Source organism: Anarrhichthys ocellatus, unplaced genomic scaffold, assembly GCF_004355925.1.
Source record: "Anarrhichthys ocellatus isolate YVR2014 unplaced genomic scaffold, GSC_Weel_1.0 scaffold134, whole genome shotgun sequence".
NCBI classification, from domain to species: Eukaryota; Metazoa; Chordata; class Actinopteri; order Perciformes; family Anarhichadidae; genus Anarrhichthys; species Anarrhichthys ocellatus.
Genome location: NW_022280164.1, coordinates 74,351 through 91,143, shown reverse-complemented (window position 1 = coordinate 91,143; position 16,793 = coordinate 74,351).

The window sequence follows — 16,793 nt, the reverse complement described above, 5'->3', positions numbered from 1 at the left end:
ACAGAAATGACCTCTAGACATACATAATTCAATATTTAAACATAATAATTCTACAGTTGTTTGTGGCCCTTTTACTTGGGGTCCCAGGGCCCATGTTGCTTACCTTGCCAAAGTCTGGCCCTGTTGTTTTTTCCTGAACCAGACTCTGTTGCACCAGCGACGCAACTATGTCATAGCAGGTGTATTGCTGAGGACCCATGGAGGCGCAGTGTTGAGTGTGAAGTTGTTTGTCTGATCGTTTTTTTTAAGAAAACTGCAAGCAGGAACACCACAGACCAAGAATTCGCCCTGTTCTGAAGAGGACACTAGCATTTTAAATTACCACAAGCAAATTGCCACACCTAGAACCTGCTTGCCTTCGGGCCTGGTAGGTCAGGGTTCCCCCGGGCCATTCCCTGCTTGGAAACGCTCTTATGTCTCTCTGCTGTCACTCCATTGTTTTCTGTTTCCCCTCTCCACAGCCAGTGTCAGCCCTCCCCGCCCCCCATTCTATGGCTCCCCAGGGAATCTCTGGAATGACGGCAATTTACAGGGTCTCACCCCCATAAATGGATTTCACTGATGGGGTCAATGTCAAAGCTCTTTTAATTACTGACATAAAAATGCATTTTCACAGATTAAGATGTTTCTCTGCACCGGTTACACGGGTAAATGCCATTAGCCGGAGTTGCAACAACTTAACAGCAGCAATAAAAAGCATCCGAAGGGGCCCCTCATACAAAAACTACCATGCAACAAAGTTAGATAGAGAAAAGTAACTTTGAACTTGTCGCCTCCCTGAATCTGTGCCAGTAATTTGTTCAGCACAACTCCAAATTCATCAGTCATGTACACTGAGAAAGCAGGAAGCCAGCATACTGCTGCTGACGCATTGACTACCGGAGCTGCCGGCATTTGTTTAGTCAGGCGAGTCGCCATAGCTACTGAGGTCCCAGTTTAATTCTCTGACAGGACTCTGTCAAAGTACTCTGACAGTTTTGTGTAAATAGCAGTAGGTTTAAAAGTACCAGAGTCAATCCTGTCACCACAAGGTCATATTTTTGATAACAGCCAGGTGCGTTGCTGACATTTCTTTGCATTCGGCACGTAAAATGCTATGTAAATAAAGTGTTCAATGCATTACTTCACATCGCCTTCTTCTTTACCTCTTGTGAATCCTCGTCATATCTGTTTTGCAGCCTTAATGGTCATGTTGAGATGCCCCCCCCCCCCCATTCCATGTCAACACACAGCTTTCAAACAGCAGTCAATGGCAATAATAACTATTATTATAATTTCTGCCACATAGCTGCACCCTGTAAACCACCGGGAAGATCCAGGTGCTCGTCGTCTACCAGTCTTTGAACGTGAACGATCAAAGCACGAACGCTGTCCTTCATATTGTTAGCAGTGGTGGAAAAATACCTGATATTTAGTCCTCAACATGACCCCAGTACCTGTGACATTGAGCTAAGTAGCGGTGGCTTGTCTAATGAATGGCTAGCTGAAGCTAGCTGGAAGGCCACAGCTCACCTAGGCATTTTGAGTGAAAGTGTTAAGGGTGAAGACAGTGATTTAGATACAGGGGGTTGAAAGTGAACCAGCCCTTCTAATAGCTCTTAACTGTCTTTCACCTTTTTTTCCTCAACATAACCCAGCCTGCTATCTGTCTCCAAGCATCTGTTTTTATTATCACTAGCTTTTTCATAATTTTGCTTTAAATGAATTCCAACTTTTATACCAAGATCATTGTGCTTATTTGATTGTTTTAAGGTTTTTATATCTTGAAATAGTTTTAACCCTTTTCAATTTGTTTTTAATACTAGTGTTATTCTGTTCTTTTTTAATCTCCTTAGGACTTTATTATTTTATTGTTTTCGCTTTGTATCTCCTGTTTTTAATATCTTTGTTATCGATTTTCTTTTTTTCTTGTAGAGCAATTTGAGCTGCATTTTATGTTATGAAAGGTGCTATATAAATTTAGTTTATTATCATATATTTATCTATTTTGCTGGAGAGAGTAGAGTCTGGACTTTTTGGGGGAAAGCAAAGGAGGGTATTTTTACTCTGCCCAGATTACAATTTTTCAAGACTGCACTGGGAGTCTGGGGCCTCGCCAGCTCCATTCATGTACTAGAATCAGACTCAGTGCTTGTTGGCCTGCGGATATTTTTCCTGCTGCCTGTGGACTTTGGGGAGAATTGCTGCTGCAGTTTGGTTACACAACCTTTAGTGCCTGGTAGTGTTACGATTTTTTTTGCAATTTGATTTAAATAGGTCATTTTGTCTACTGCCATGATACAACACATTTTTGTTTATTTTCATTACCGCAGATGTGCAAACTAGTTCTCATTAAACATTCTCGTGCACCCTGTTTTTTCCCTTATAATGCTACATTGTCAACAACAAATCTCTGTTGAAAAATGGTCAGGAGGAGAGCTAGACAACGTGAGCGTTAGCAGCCGGTGGGCAGTCCTGCTTGGCTAAACAACGGAACTAACAGCTAACGTTAACAGAGGTTCAATTGAGTCACATTATGATACGTTCAAGGTCTATAGAGTAGAAATGAGTAATGTAGTTTTTGATGGGAAAGTACAATAACTACAGTTGTGTGATGTTTCCACCGAAAAATGAAATCGATATATGAGAGGAAAATTAAGGCCTGTTTGATTTTTTTGTGTTTTTAACGCACTGGTATCGAAGGAAAAGATTGTATCGGAAAATTTGTAGACCCGAGCATACCGAGTGAACGTAACACACGAACCTTCCGGCACCCACACCTGTTGTAAGAAAGTATAAAGTTGTTTTTCTTCAGTTAAAAGCCCTTAGCCATCAGCAGGAGTAATGTGTGCGTTGCATCTGCAGTCTCCAATGTGTGTTTTTCTACAGGGTTATCACAGGGGCTACCCTCTATCATTATTTCAATCTTCCATCAAACTAGCATCTAACGGTAACTTACCATTCTTTTCTACACACTTATGCACTCACAGTTTGGAATGTTACCAGTACTGTCGATTTGTGTGCCCACGGTTTCTCTAATCCACGACAATCTGAACAGACATCGTCTGCTCTCGTCTAGTTAACCGAACTGTTACAGAGACACTGCAGCTCCATTCATACATACAGTATCATCGTCAAGGCTTTGGTTTAATTACCATCTACAGACATCCGATCTTATCAAGCTCCAACAACACATTTCAATTGGCAGCTCTCCATTCACAGAGAGCAGCTAGCGTTTGTTACATTTATCAGAAATCTTTGGAAATGCTACTGATGTGTGCTTTGAGGTTACTGTGAAAATTATCATTCCATTAAGCATAATGTTTGAATTGAAATTGACTATTATTTTTTGAAATATTATATTGAATATTACGGAGGGCCTTGCTTTTTTTTTTTTTTTTTAAGTGAATCATGAGTGTCATCGTTCTTCCCCATCCCAATCATTTTCATACGGTCCCTAACAAAGAAATGCAATTCTATGAAGATGCCGTTTCAGGCGGAATGGGAGCAAAAGAACACAAGGGAGGAAGAGTTTGCCTCAATGAAGACGAGTATCTTAATGTTTAAAACAGGTTACACACATCTGCAGGATATTAAACACACAGCCATACCACTGAAGTCCAAGTCTGACTTAGATGACTTAAGCCACCGAACGTGATTTACATCCCTCTCTACATCACATGCAACAGTCATTTTCACAAAACAGCAACATCTCTGTGGCAGTCTGCTTTTGGAGCTAAGCCAGGCTCATAAATCGAGGGTTCACGACAGAACACGTGATAATGAGAACCACACAGGGGTTTTTCTTCTTCGATTGCTTTTTTTTTTTTATTGCTCCACAAGTGTCACTCGGTGAGGAGAACTCTTCACCTCACGCTATACTGCAGCGCTATCAGTGAGAGTGCGGTGAGGCCTCCAAAGAAAACAGTAGCCGTTGACAAGGAAAACATGGCCCCGGCGAGAGGCCCCGGTGCTCTAGAGGATACTGCTTCTAGCAATGAAAATAAAGCCTCCTGTAAGTCCAGACCGTCTGGAGACAGATGGACAGGACCTCTCGGAAGCCGACCGCAAGGCAATCTGAAAGGAATGAATGTTCTGGCGGTGATGAGAATAGAGGCTTTATAGGATATGATGTACATTAGGGTTTTAGGAAAGCGTCTGTGGAACAGTGGAGGGCTTCCGAATGAAGAGCCTTTGTCTTTGAAGCACACAGAGGACTTGGTTGAATTAGCACAACAATGATGGTCTTGTCACTTATTTCATGAGCAAGAAGATTGAGTCTGTGCATCACACCAGTGGATCCCTTGTTCTTAATGTACCGTGGTATTAGTTCAGATAAATCATATTGTTCAGATAATCAATATTTTTATTTTAAGAATAGATTATAAATAAATTATACCTCAGAGGTATACTTACTGTTATATCTCGCAGGTGCTCTATTCTTCACTTCTTCTGCAGTGAGGGGCTGAAGAGCTCTATGGGCACCACTGTTGCTTTTCACAGAAAAGAGCCTTTACCGAAGCCCTATTCAGGTGTTACAAACCACACCTGAAACTTTTCTTTGTTTAAGTAAGACTTGGCTGCCCCCCCCCCCCCCCCCATTTGTCAAATTCAATCAAGCCCTTAGTGTAAGGACATAATAACATTTGAGTGTGTGTGAGTGGGTTGATTTATTAAAGGAAACTTTGAATCGTAGATCCTTATCCAGAAGATCCATTACACCTAATCATATCAATGTGCCTGAAATGATGACCCTACCCCTCATATTTGCAGAATGCACATATATATTATCTATGAAACATTGTGTGGTTTTTAAGTGGCTCAAAATTCTAAGGATATCCTTTTGCTCTTATTTTCACATTTAAGAGTGCAATGCATAAACCTTAGGAGGTGAGGTTCTACTTTGGACAGGAATTCTAATTTGAATTGTACAGCATTGAGTTTGTCACTGTACTTATTTTCTATAGGTGATAAAGTTTTTTTTTTAAACATCCGCCGTTGCCCAGTGTAAGTGCAGACGGATGCTCTTAGCTCTGAGGTTGTCTTTTCCAAAGTCCTTATGAACTCTCCTTTACATCTTTCCTCGACCTCATGATGTTTTCCATCGATGTCAAGGAAATATGGTTCATGAAAAGACATTGGGATGTCATTTTTTTGACTATTCAGCTCTACTCAGCCTTGGTCTCAAATCGCAAATAATTTCAAAGAACTCTTAAGGTTTCCTGATTCAGCCAGGAGTGACCAGTCGAGGCAGCACACTTTCCATATGGTGATGATAAGCTGATGAAAGATGCACGATCTGTCACAACACCCACTCAACATGAACAACATGAATAACATTAAATGTGCAATACTTAGGCTGATATATCATCTTATAATCTTACATTTGGAAAACAATGAATAAATGTTGATTCAAATATAAAAACTTGCCTGTAATATTTTATGGAAATGTTTCATTTTTAGGACTCTTGAGTTCTGTGCTTGAGAAAAGAATTGGACATGTATTTGAGTAACGTTAAATGGTGCTCACTTCAAATGGTTACTACAGTACTGTATGTCCTTTAACTATTAAAGCTTTTTATGAATAATATCGCACACAGCGTACATTGATGCTTTCCCCATTACCTTTAGCTACTTTATGCAAATATTTGAAGTCCTACTTTTTACTAAGAATGTTTGGACTCATAAGGCAAAGTTTAGGACCATTGTCAGGACCAGATTCCAGTCCACGTTCTGTAGTTCACATCTCTAGTCTGGATCTCCATTTCCATCTAACCAGGGAACACTTGCTGGCTTCGTCCAAGACCAAACCTCATTCTCGAACCACGAATCAAAAACATCCAACCCTCCATTTCTTTTCATTCATCCGTCTCACTTTCCTTCTATGAGGAAAACCGAATGCCTCAGACTGAGCTCATGTTTACAAAGCCTTCGTAGATGTATTATTTGAGCGATATCGTTGCATTTCTAACAAAAGGCTGTAAGTTGCACGCCATCAGCGCCGACTCCCTGGAGAATGTGCCTTGTTATAAATGACAAATTGCTTCCGCCGAGTGTCTTCAGACAGCTGCTTTATCATCCCGATCCTCCAGAGGCGGGACGCCTATATCCAACTCTGACCAACTTCTATCTCCGGAACTATTCTCTCCATCACAACGTGGCCCTCAACGGACCCAGCCTGGAGAAACAATGACTTGTAGGCCCAATACCACCTGTGGTTTTATGCAATGGTGCAGTGCATATGGGCCATTTGATAGCTGTGCTCTCTGGGGAGTCACCAGGCCCCGTCAGAGATATATTTAACAGTTACAAGTCTGCTGCCCATGCAGGTGAACCCTAACTTGACCCTGGCTGAAACGCTCCGCCATCTGGTTCAACAGGTCAGCCACATGTTGGCAATATAAGACGCAGGGCAGGCCGTTGGGAAATGGAGTTCTGGTGAATGCTTTCGTCTAAGTCTTAAACTGGGTGGCCCAAATTGGAAATTCTTGTAGTGATGGAACCATGTTGTACCACACTGAGTCACACAAGATCATACAGATGCCCTCAGCCAAGAGGGGAAGAAGATCTGACAGTTCTCGCAATGTTGCAATGTCATGGAGATTATGAGGAAAACCTAAATAAATACAAGACGTTTGTATCCGACAGCCTGCATCCAGATGTTTGAGAAACGCCTGTCTGTACAGTGTTTATGGAAAACGTCATTCACAAGGGGAAGCTTTTCTCGATGGTGTTGCCATGGCACCAGGAGCAGACAGTTTAGTCCCCCACCCCCCCCACCCCATCACCTCCAGTTTGTTCCATTCCCATCAGCCGCTGACTGTGCACATCTGTTTCAAAGTGTGTATTCGCAAGGACTAATGAAGGACATTACGAGCATGTGCATATTCGCCACATCAGCAGGGGGAGGCAGAACCACGAGATGGTGGTGGAAGTGAGCTCAAGCCACCAGAATGTGGGTTTTGCTGGTAAAAAAAAACATCACATGAAAGGGGCTCCTGTGGGAATCCGTGATTTAAACTTTTGTTTTCCCCACTGCGGGAGTTTTCCAAGCAGGGGGCCCCATGTTCATCGTGGGTTAACGAGCGTTGCCGAGTGATACGTGAACATAGCAAATCAGCTACTGTTCATTTAGCTGAATGCCGACGTACCTCTCCAGACCTTTCAATGACAACATCGGGAAAAAAAACTATTCTATTATTGAGTGCGAGGTGAGGACGAATCGCCGTGTGCCCTCCTTGAACCGAACTGATGAACTCTGCGATGTTGACCCAGAGCCATGTTGATTAATGACCTGATGTGCCTCTGGTGAGTCAGTGCTAAAAGGTGGTGAGCGTTCACAACTTTTCCATCTTAACAACTGTGCTTTTTGAGCTAACTAACATATTATTATTAACTTAAGGTTCAGTTCAAAGTACGGGGGGGGGGGGAGTGTTCAGTAACAGTCCTGCCGCTCAGTGGGTACCTCTTTACGGTAATGATGAACAACACAGCAGATAGAAACTCTTGAGAGCCCAGCAGCATCTCCTGAATGCCATTCACTATTTCCATTGAGTAGTAAAACAGCTGCTGGCCCAAAGACAGAGTGCGGTTTGTCTTCTCCAGGGACTCTAAAAGTGATAACAATAAGTGATTTTGGGGCGCAGAGTGAGCTAAGACAAACACAAGTGTAAATAGTCCGGTATATCAGTGCTACGAGAGATACCAGGGGGAATGAGATAGTACAACTCAATAGATAGACATATCCATAGTCCCTAAAAAAAGGACTGCTCTCCCAAAAACAGCAAAACTGTCACTGCAGATAAACGTTGATACATATTCCATGTATTACTATTTCTATTATTATAGTTGATCCCAGGATAAAGCCCTTCTCCAGAATGCAGGACCCTTCCTTTTTCTTCAACAGATGGTCGATTTCAGATGTGGAAAGGAAAAGCGACTGTGGCTCCTCCAGTCCATGTTGATGTGTCCATGGGCAAGACACTTAATCCCAAATTGCTTAGTGTTTAATTGGGAATGATTAGTCAGTCTTGATGGGCAGTGTATGAATGGATGTGAATGGGTGAATGGCATGTAGTGTAAAAGTAGTCACTTTGAGTAGTCGGAAGACAAGCAATGTATTTTAAAGTTTTTGCTAAATTTGGATGTAAACTTGGCTAATGGTGATGACCTGAACATGTGTTTACTAAGGTAACATGGAGCTCATTAGATCTTTTTGAAAATATCAAGCAAACATCATCTAAATTAAAACTTGACCTGCTTTGGTTAAAAAGTTTTTTTTCTTAGGCATGTAGGTGACATATAACCAATGTTCCAAACATATCTTGATCTCAATGACTAGCTCAGTTGCCAGTTCATTAGATAGAAGTAGCTAAAGTTTATGCAGTCTAATAGAACAGTGATACATGCTGAAGTTTATATTATACTGAGAGTAGGGGGAGAAATAGGTTCCAGCTCACCGATAGTGAGGATACATTAAATATGAGGGTAGACCAAATTAAGTGTAGCTAAAATAGCAACTATATGTATATTTTAACCAATATTGGTTAAAAAGACCCAGAGCCCTCAGAGACCCTCTGGGTCTGAAAAGTGAAGCCGATGCGGAAAAAGACGTCTGATTGTAAAGATGTTTATGAGAAAATTACTGTACTTCTTACTTGATTTATTACCTCAGTAAAGATTGTAAACATGAGTTTATTCTTCTTCAATACAGCATGATGTTCATTTAGTAAATTATGGTCCATTTAGAGTCAAATAAACAAAGCAGAGTATGTTTTAGGGCGGGCTACCTTGTGATTGACAGGTCGCTAGTACAGCGTCGTCCTTTAGTCGAAATATGGTCCCACTCTGGTTCAAAGAGAACAAGATGGTGATGGCCAAAATGCCAAACTTGAGGACTAAAAACCACAGTCCACACACCAGTGGGAGGCTTCAAGGTGACTACGTCCACTTCTTCTTATATACAGTCAATGAATTCAACGTGTAGTTAAAATAGGGCCTGCTTCACATTGAAATGTAACACTAGTCATTTAAAAGTTGCGACAACGGTGCCCTGTACAGCTAAAAAAAACAGCTCAGTTAAAACCTGGACATTAAGACCTTCAAATTAATTCTTATTGGGATATTTTATATTGTAATTCACTGTGATTTTTTTGCTTAACCAATATATAATTTGTTACTAGCTGAAAGACTGGTTAGCAGGGCTGGGGAACTAGCTAACAACACACCAATAAGGCTAGAACACCAAGCTAACAAGGCTCCAGCAATAACGTTAATATGAATCAATGTTTCTTTGCTAATGACATCTATGATGTTAACATTTAAGCATGAAACAGACAGTTTAACTTGACCGTTTTTTTACTCATGCTTGTAAAGTTTCAATTTAAATGCTACTTGATGATTCGTGTTCATGGATAGCCTTAAATGTGTTCAGTATAACTGATGAAAGGCAAAATGCCATCAAGCTAAATTCTTAATTTATAACACTCTTAAGTAGAAGTACCATTTATACAAAGCAGAGAAGCAAGAGTTGTTTCTTGCTGGAACTGCAATTCTCCCCCTGCATGGATGATGAAGTCACATCCCCCATCCTGCAGTGTACATGAACTCAGCAGGGACATTCCTGAGTGGCCACCCACTGTTACCTTTAAGACGGAGAATGGCTGCTTGTGTGTCTAACAGATGAAACACACAAGAGTCCTCCTTGTAGACCTCTTCATAAACGCCGAGCTCACATAGAAGCGTGGTTCGGAAACTATAGACCCAGAGGATGGGGGGGAAGTGGTTTTAAAATGATATAATTGAGAGGAAAAAGGATGACGGCTGCTACCCACATTGCCTAATCACAGTGGGTTATGGCGACTATGCTTAGGAGGAAGGGGGGCAGGAGAGGAGGATGGAGAGATGTATGGATGGTAGACATTAATTATTCTCCTCACCTGCCACTCTATCTTCCCCCTTTGTATGTCTGTTACACACCGGTAAATTGAATCCCACACTGTGACAGCGGGTGCATCAATGGATAAAAATACATTAGAAGAGTCTTCTGGTGATCATATGTGAAACAGGTCATGGTTTGTGGTGTGAAAACACAAAAAAAGAAACTAGAACGTTGTTCATATTGGAGTAAAAACTGAGACAAGCCTGCCCTCTACTGATCAACATGATGCAAATCTCAGCACAAAGACTATTATTCAAAATCTATGCGGGAAATTTGGATCGAGGCTTTTTCCATCACTTTGATAATCAACCCATTTAATTTTACTGTTTGCCTTCATTTACTTCTCCACATAAGTTCGACCAACCTGTCTGATCTGAACCCGTTTTTTTTGCTGATAGGGATGATGGTCCAGACCATGAAAATAAGAATCAAGTCTTTTTAAACCAGAATTATTCTTCAAGTTAATGACAGGAACATAAACAGCACTGTAACAATGCATTTAAAGGATGAGTTTGAATACATTCTATATTTTCTTATTATAAACACACAGTAGTTTATTTTGACTCAGTCCCACATACACCATCCTGCTGCACCAAGTACTCACTACAGCACTAAATGTGGATTGATCCACCGCTGAAAATAGTCCCCAACAAGTCACGTTTGATAAAAACTACACTTAGATAGCGATTTTCCACTCACTCCAGCCATAGTATATTTTCAGGCATTTGTTGCCCTTGAGCAATTCTTTCACAATAACACTGATGAATTGATAACAAGCAGTTGCTTACAGGGATTATACAAGCATGTCACACAATGCCTCTTAAACAGAGGACATTCTTTCTCTGGGATATCCTGTGCTAATTCACATATTAAACCACATATCCTGGCTCAACTCGCCAAGTGCGGGGGTCATCATTGAGCTTCTAATCGCATGCACTGTGTGATTACGCTAGTAATGGTTAGTGATGCTCCAACCCACACTGAATAAACTGGTCAATGCTGGGTCATGACGCATCAGACTCTCGGTTTTAAACGCACAACCTGGACTGTAGTCAGTAACATCTCAGACATTTCTAAATAAAGTCCAGCAGTTTTTAGTTGGTTGCAGCAACAGCGCACATGTTGCGGCCGATAGCTCCCCTGAAATTTGTTAAATTTGACAGAATTTTTTGTTTTGTTTTAGTCTATATTACTGGAGCACTTGTAACAAAATACACTTATCAAAATCGGAGAAAGGAAGAGTGGGGATTGGAATTATTCGCGGTGACCGGACATTTAGCCGATCTGTTGATCTCTTTCCAGCTTGGAGACAACCATAGCCCCATTCATAGAAACAGCAGGTAATGTTTCCTCCTCCTTGAGAAGGACTCACCGTATTCCCAAGTGCCTGTCACTGGTCATTTCCTCTATCCCAGTGGTGCCGGCTACTCCACATGATCTCCGTCTTTGAAGCTATGCATGGAATACTGTTTCCAACCTGACCAAGAAGAAACCAAAAATAGGACCTTTGTAAAGGCTTCTTCTTGCTTAACTAAGTTTTTTCGATACCACACGTAGAAGAAAATGAGCACGGAAGTTTTTTGTTTTTTTTGAGGAGCTCTTGTGGGGAGCAAGTTTCATGACCCTAAACGTGCTTTCATCATTTAATCTTAAAGGTTAAAGCATTTGGCAGTTACCTCTTAGCTTTAACATGGAGAGAACATCCAAAAACTATTCCACACATTATTTGTCAGTGGATGTCACTCACGCTCACAGAATGATTTACTGCCTGCTTCCACCATTAATCACGCAGGAGGACATTTGTCAGTGGTGCAGGGAGATCTTCACCAGATGTCTGGGAGACATTAGCCGTTCCAGAGGGTCGACCAAGAGCCACCGATGACGTGATGAAGATCAGGGACGCATGTCGATTACCAACTGACGTTAGTCAGCTACCATCTTGGATGAGATCAAGAGGAGCTTCTTTGTATGTGGATCAAGTCTGTCACCATTTTGGCATTTGGAGTAATCCAGTAATGAAATTAACTATTTATATTGCTCAATGTTATACTGTACTTCCCATGTGTTTAAAATGATAAAAGCTTGAAAAGGTAAACTGAGGCGAGTTGATTCTGAGCTGGGGTCCATAAAGCGAGTTTACTAAATAAACCTCTTTTTCAATAAACCATTTTCAGTTGATTCGGTTAAATAAAACAAACTCAACACGGTTCAAGCTCAGTTACTATGGCAACTTATGCTGGGATACTGACCTGATCTGGGGCAGGTTAAGTCTGAGTTGCTGCTTTACATGAGTTCCTGTAACACTGGCCCAATGGGAAAGCCATGGTTTTATCACTGACTTTCTGGAGTGACGCTATAGTATTTCCCTTTATTAACTTCTGTTAGTAAAAAAAAAAGAAAAAAAGGTTATTCAAGTTCAATAAATGGTACATTAAATAAATAATACAATGATATACATATGCGTAAAATTAAATGGTATGCGATATCAAACTTTTAGGTTTATGCTACATAAAAAAATAATCTAATCCTAATCTAATTTACCCCAATAGAATGATAATAGCTACAAAAACAGTAAATATTAAAAAAAAAATATTGACCAGAAATGTAGTATCTAAATCCGCAATGTTTAGAAATATACTGGTTTATGTGTTGGTTAATCTCTTTTTTTGGACGCTTTCATTTTTTAAAAATTGCTCCTCACTTTGATTTTATAATACTAGATACACATATAGTCACATCATTTTTACATTTTATTTAAATTATATATATACATCAGTGGCGGTCCGTCAGGGCCTGCAAGGCCTTCTCTGCTGGCCTAAACAGAATCACAAATTTATATCTATTTTATAATTTTACTTAAATGTCTACATGTATTATAATTTATAAAAATATTTTTCCCATTATCTTATTTTCTCATTGCACAGCTACTGTCTTCCTCAGTTGCTCTGCTTCCAGTGCAGCTTGTTTTAAGTAGAGCTTTTATCCAATCAGATTTCACCTCTGTGTATCTAGGTAAGAACAGAGGCAGAGGCCTGCAGAGTTTCAGGTGCATCCAGTGCAGATTAAAGCAAATGGAGACGATATTGTTGATTGTCATAGTGTTCAACCCATCAGATCTTTAGTTTGACATGTTGGGCGTATTCTTTGACGTATCAGAGCCTGCGAGCTGGCCTATAATGACGTCAGCATTACATGCGGCTCAGTGTCCATATGCAGCTCTGCCGCGAGGTGCAGAGTGTGCTGTGATTGGTCAGTGGGCGAGCACGTGACTGTCGTGAAACGAAACTTAACAGCAGAGGCTGTCGGATAGTGAATCACATCACGTGATGCAGCTCAGTCAATCAAATATGGGCATTCTGACCCGAGTAAGATGTACCACACACCATGACACAGGGGGCTGAGACGAGGAAAGACATTGCAGAGCAGTACGTTCAACGTTCAAGTTGTGAAAGTAAAATCCTATGATAAACAACTCGTACCGAACGGTTTAATACGAAGATGTACATAGTTACAGCCTTAAAAATGAATAATAGCTGTGGCGCCATAATGTGGTTATAAGGTGGTATTTCAGCTGCAGGACAGCAGTGAAGGCCCAGGTATAAAATGCACGGCCCGCCACTGATATATATATATATATATATATACATTATGTGTATATATAATCAATATATTGATATCTATGTATTCTTGTATTAGATATTTAAATATGTTGTCACTGTTCAATGTAGTTTTCCCAAGATTTAATAGGTTGTATCAATATATTTTATTACATTTTAACCTGTTCAGATCCTTTCCAATGGACATACCTCTTCTAGAATGTCGATCTATAATTACTGTCATCTGACTCCAACCAAATGGACAAACTTATTTGACTGAGTATCTATGAGCCAATCACATTGTCCCAGGCTGCTTAAGAATAGCGTGCACATTCAAGTTTCTTACTACTTAAAATCTCACTCTAAATAGTCTGATTGCATGAACTTAAATTACCTGTTTGAAACCGCTTTATTCAAGTCAGGTTTTGGACGTAAAGCCCCAGTTTTCTTATCTCATTTTATGGAACGGGCCTCAGCTGTTGACAATTTTATATCTTGGTGTCTTGCATTTTATCTAAATATAATTGTTGCGAAAATTCATCACATGATCATTGACTTAAGAAGAAAACAACCCAGCATTACCAACATAGCCCCCCACAATAAGGAGTGACATAAGTGAGATTGTTCTTGAGTACAAATACTTATTCTCACAGAACACGTCAGTATTGGAGTCAAATACTGACTGGTTGGTGAAGAGGTGCTGCAGCGTTTGAATTATTTTAAGGTGTGCAGAGCTCTTCGAATGATGCTAAATAAGTTCCAGCTCGTGCTTTTCCTACTGTGACATGTCAAAATGTTCTCTGAAAAGACAAAACACTGGCTGCTTTGTGTGCATGCATTTGCACTGTGCGCCCCCATGTGGTAAAACCGTGTTAGTCAAAGCCCCAATGTGCTGGAGTAGATTTCATCTTGCAGCAAATGTGTGAATGTTCACATTACAAAAATGATTTAAAAAAAAAACAGTGCACTTCTTTGCATAGAAGGCATCTTAAAACCTTTAATAAAACAAAACTAAATACAAATATGGAACAAAATTTTTTCCGGTAGTACAAAGAGTTCACTAACACACAAGTTACTATCTACACAACGTAGCAGAGAGAACTACAAGCGGATTTGCGGTTTGATGTCATTGCTCCTGATGAAAAGCTCCTCATCTTAATCTCAACACGGGTTTTAGAGAGAAACAGATATGTAAATAAATCAAACTGCTCCAGTTTGACTGCTCAAAGTGTTATTTGAAAAGCGCTCGTCACATTGACACATTGTTTGTTCTGTTACGATAACAGTGAGGCAGTGAGGCATCTCCTACGAGTCAACATCGCTGATACAGCATAACATCTGCCGGGCTCCAAATGTGTTGTTCCCCCCCTCTTATTATTATTATTAGGGCCCGAGCACCGACGTAGTCGGAGCAAAGGACCTATTGTTATTCTAATGTTGATTATTATTATCGTACCAGTTTCATCGCAAAAGGGAGGTGCTTGGGGTACTGGTAAGTTTTGAAATTTGCCATGCAAGGCTGATTGGGTTTTGTCCAGCTGCGGTATGAAAAATTGGCTCGATAGCGCCCCCTTTTGAGTAGCCCCAACATTGGGTTTCACCTAGCTGTATGACATTTTGGAAATTTCTGAAGACATCTACAGGCCAATTACATATAATAGTTATAGCGCCACCTACTGGTAACAGGAAGTTTAAGTCTCTATACTTTGGCTTGTTTGGCTTAGTAGGTAAATCAGATCAACATCAAATTAGTCCCACACAAATGTAAGAAGTTCATAATGCCAGTTGAAGCTTTTGAACGCCGTTGCCGTAGCGACGTCTTCGCCGTGAAAAACAAAGGTAATTTTGAGGGACTAAAAATGCTCAAAACATAAGCAAAATTCACACACAGATTTAAAGCCCAAAATTCAGTTCCATGTTATGGTTTTAATGCTTCAGAGTGGAAAGTCGGCTCGATAGCGCCCCTTGCAAAATTTCGAGGAAGCAGCCCTCGTAGTACGTTTCACATAGATTTACAAGATTTGGTAGGCACATGTATCAAATGTGGACTTGAAAAAAAGTCTCTTGGAGCCAAGCTCTAAACTCAACCGGAAGTCAGCCATTTTGAATTTAGTATGAATTTCTAGTGTCGTTTTTGCCATTTCCAAGCGCTGTACTTTAACAAACTCCTCCTAGGGAAGTAATCGAATCAACTTCAAATTTGGTCAGTACAATCTAAAGATCTTTGTGATGAAAAGTTACTCAAAGTTTGTCGTTTCGTGAAAGGCTGTTGCTGTGGCGATGCATTCTTCGCCATGAAAAACGAAGGTGTTTTTGAGGGCCTAAAAATTGTCAAAACATAACCAAACATGGCACACACATTTACAATATTGAATGTAGTTATCTGATCTGATTTTAATGCTTCAGATTGGCAAGTCGGCTCGATAGTGCCCCCTACAAAACATCGAGGATGCAGCCCTCGCAATACGTTTCACCTAGATGTATACAATTTGGTAAGCAGGTGTATTACATGTAGACTTAAAAAAAGAGTCATAGGGGTCCATGCTCTAAACCCAACCGGAAGTCAGCAATCTTTCATTTTGTATGAATTTCTCGTGGTTATTTTTGCCATTTCCAGGTGCTGTACGTTAACGAACTCCTCCTAGGGAATTAATCAGATCAACTTAGAATTACGGTCTTCAGAACAATCTAAAGACCGTAGTGATTAAAAGTTACGAAAAGCTTGAGGCTTCATCCAACGATGTGGATGTGGTGTGGCAGCCATTTTACATGGTTTGCCATCATCCATCAAACTGTTGTAACTCAACTGTACTTTGTCAAAACTGTCCCAAACTTGACATGCTTGATGACCGTCTTGACTTTAGGACTTCTGCATGTTAATATTAACTCAGTCATGGCGCCACCTACTGGCACCCACGGACGTAAGCAGGATTCTATAATTACAGCGGTCCAAACACTGAACTTATTGAAAGGGTTCGTGGCCACACCACCAGAAAATAATGACTTCTCTGAACTAAACATGTGCATAGTATAATGCTTGGAGAGCAAAAGTTAGATAACAGTGATTCTCAAACCATGTCAGTGGACATTAGTATAAATTATCTGACCAGATCTTCTACATGAGAATCAGGTTAAATGTTACAATGAATGATTCACACTACAATCTAAAGCTACAGAAGAGCTTAAAATGAAAAGTGTTAAATTAAAGTGTTCAAGTAAAAGCAAATGACACTACTGTTTTGTTAACTTTCATGTTAGTCCAAATACAATCAGCAGGA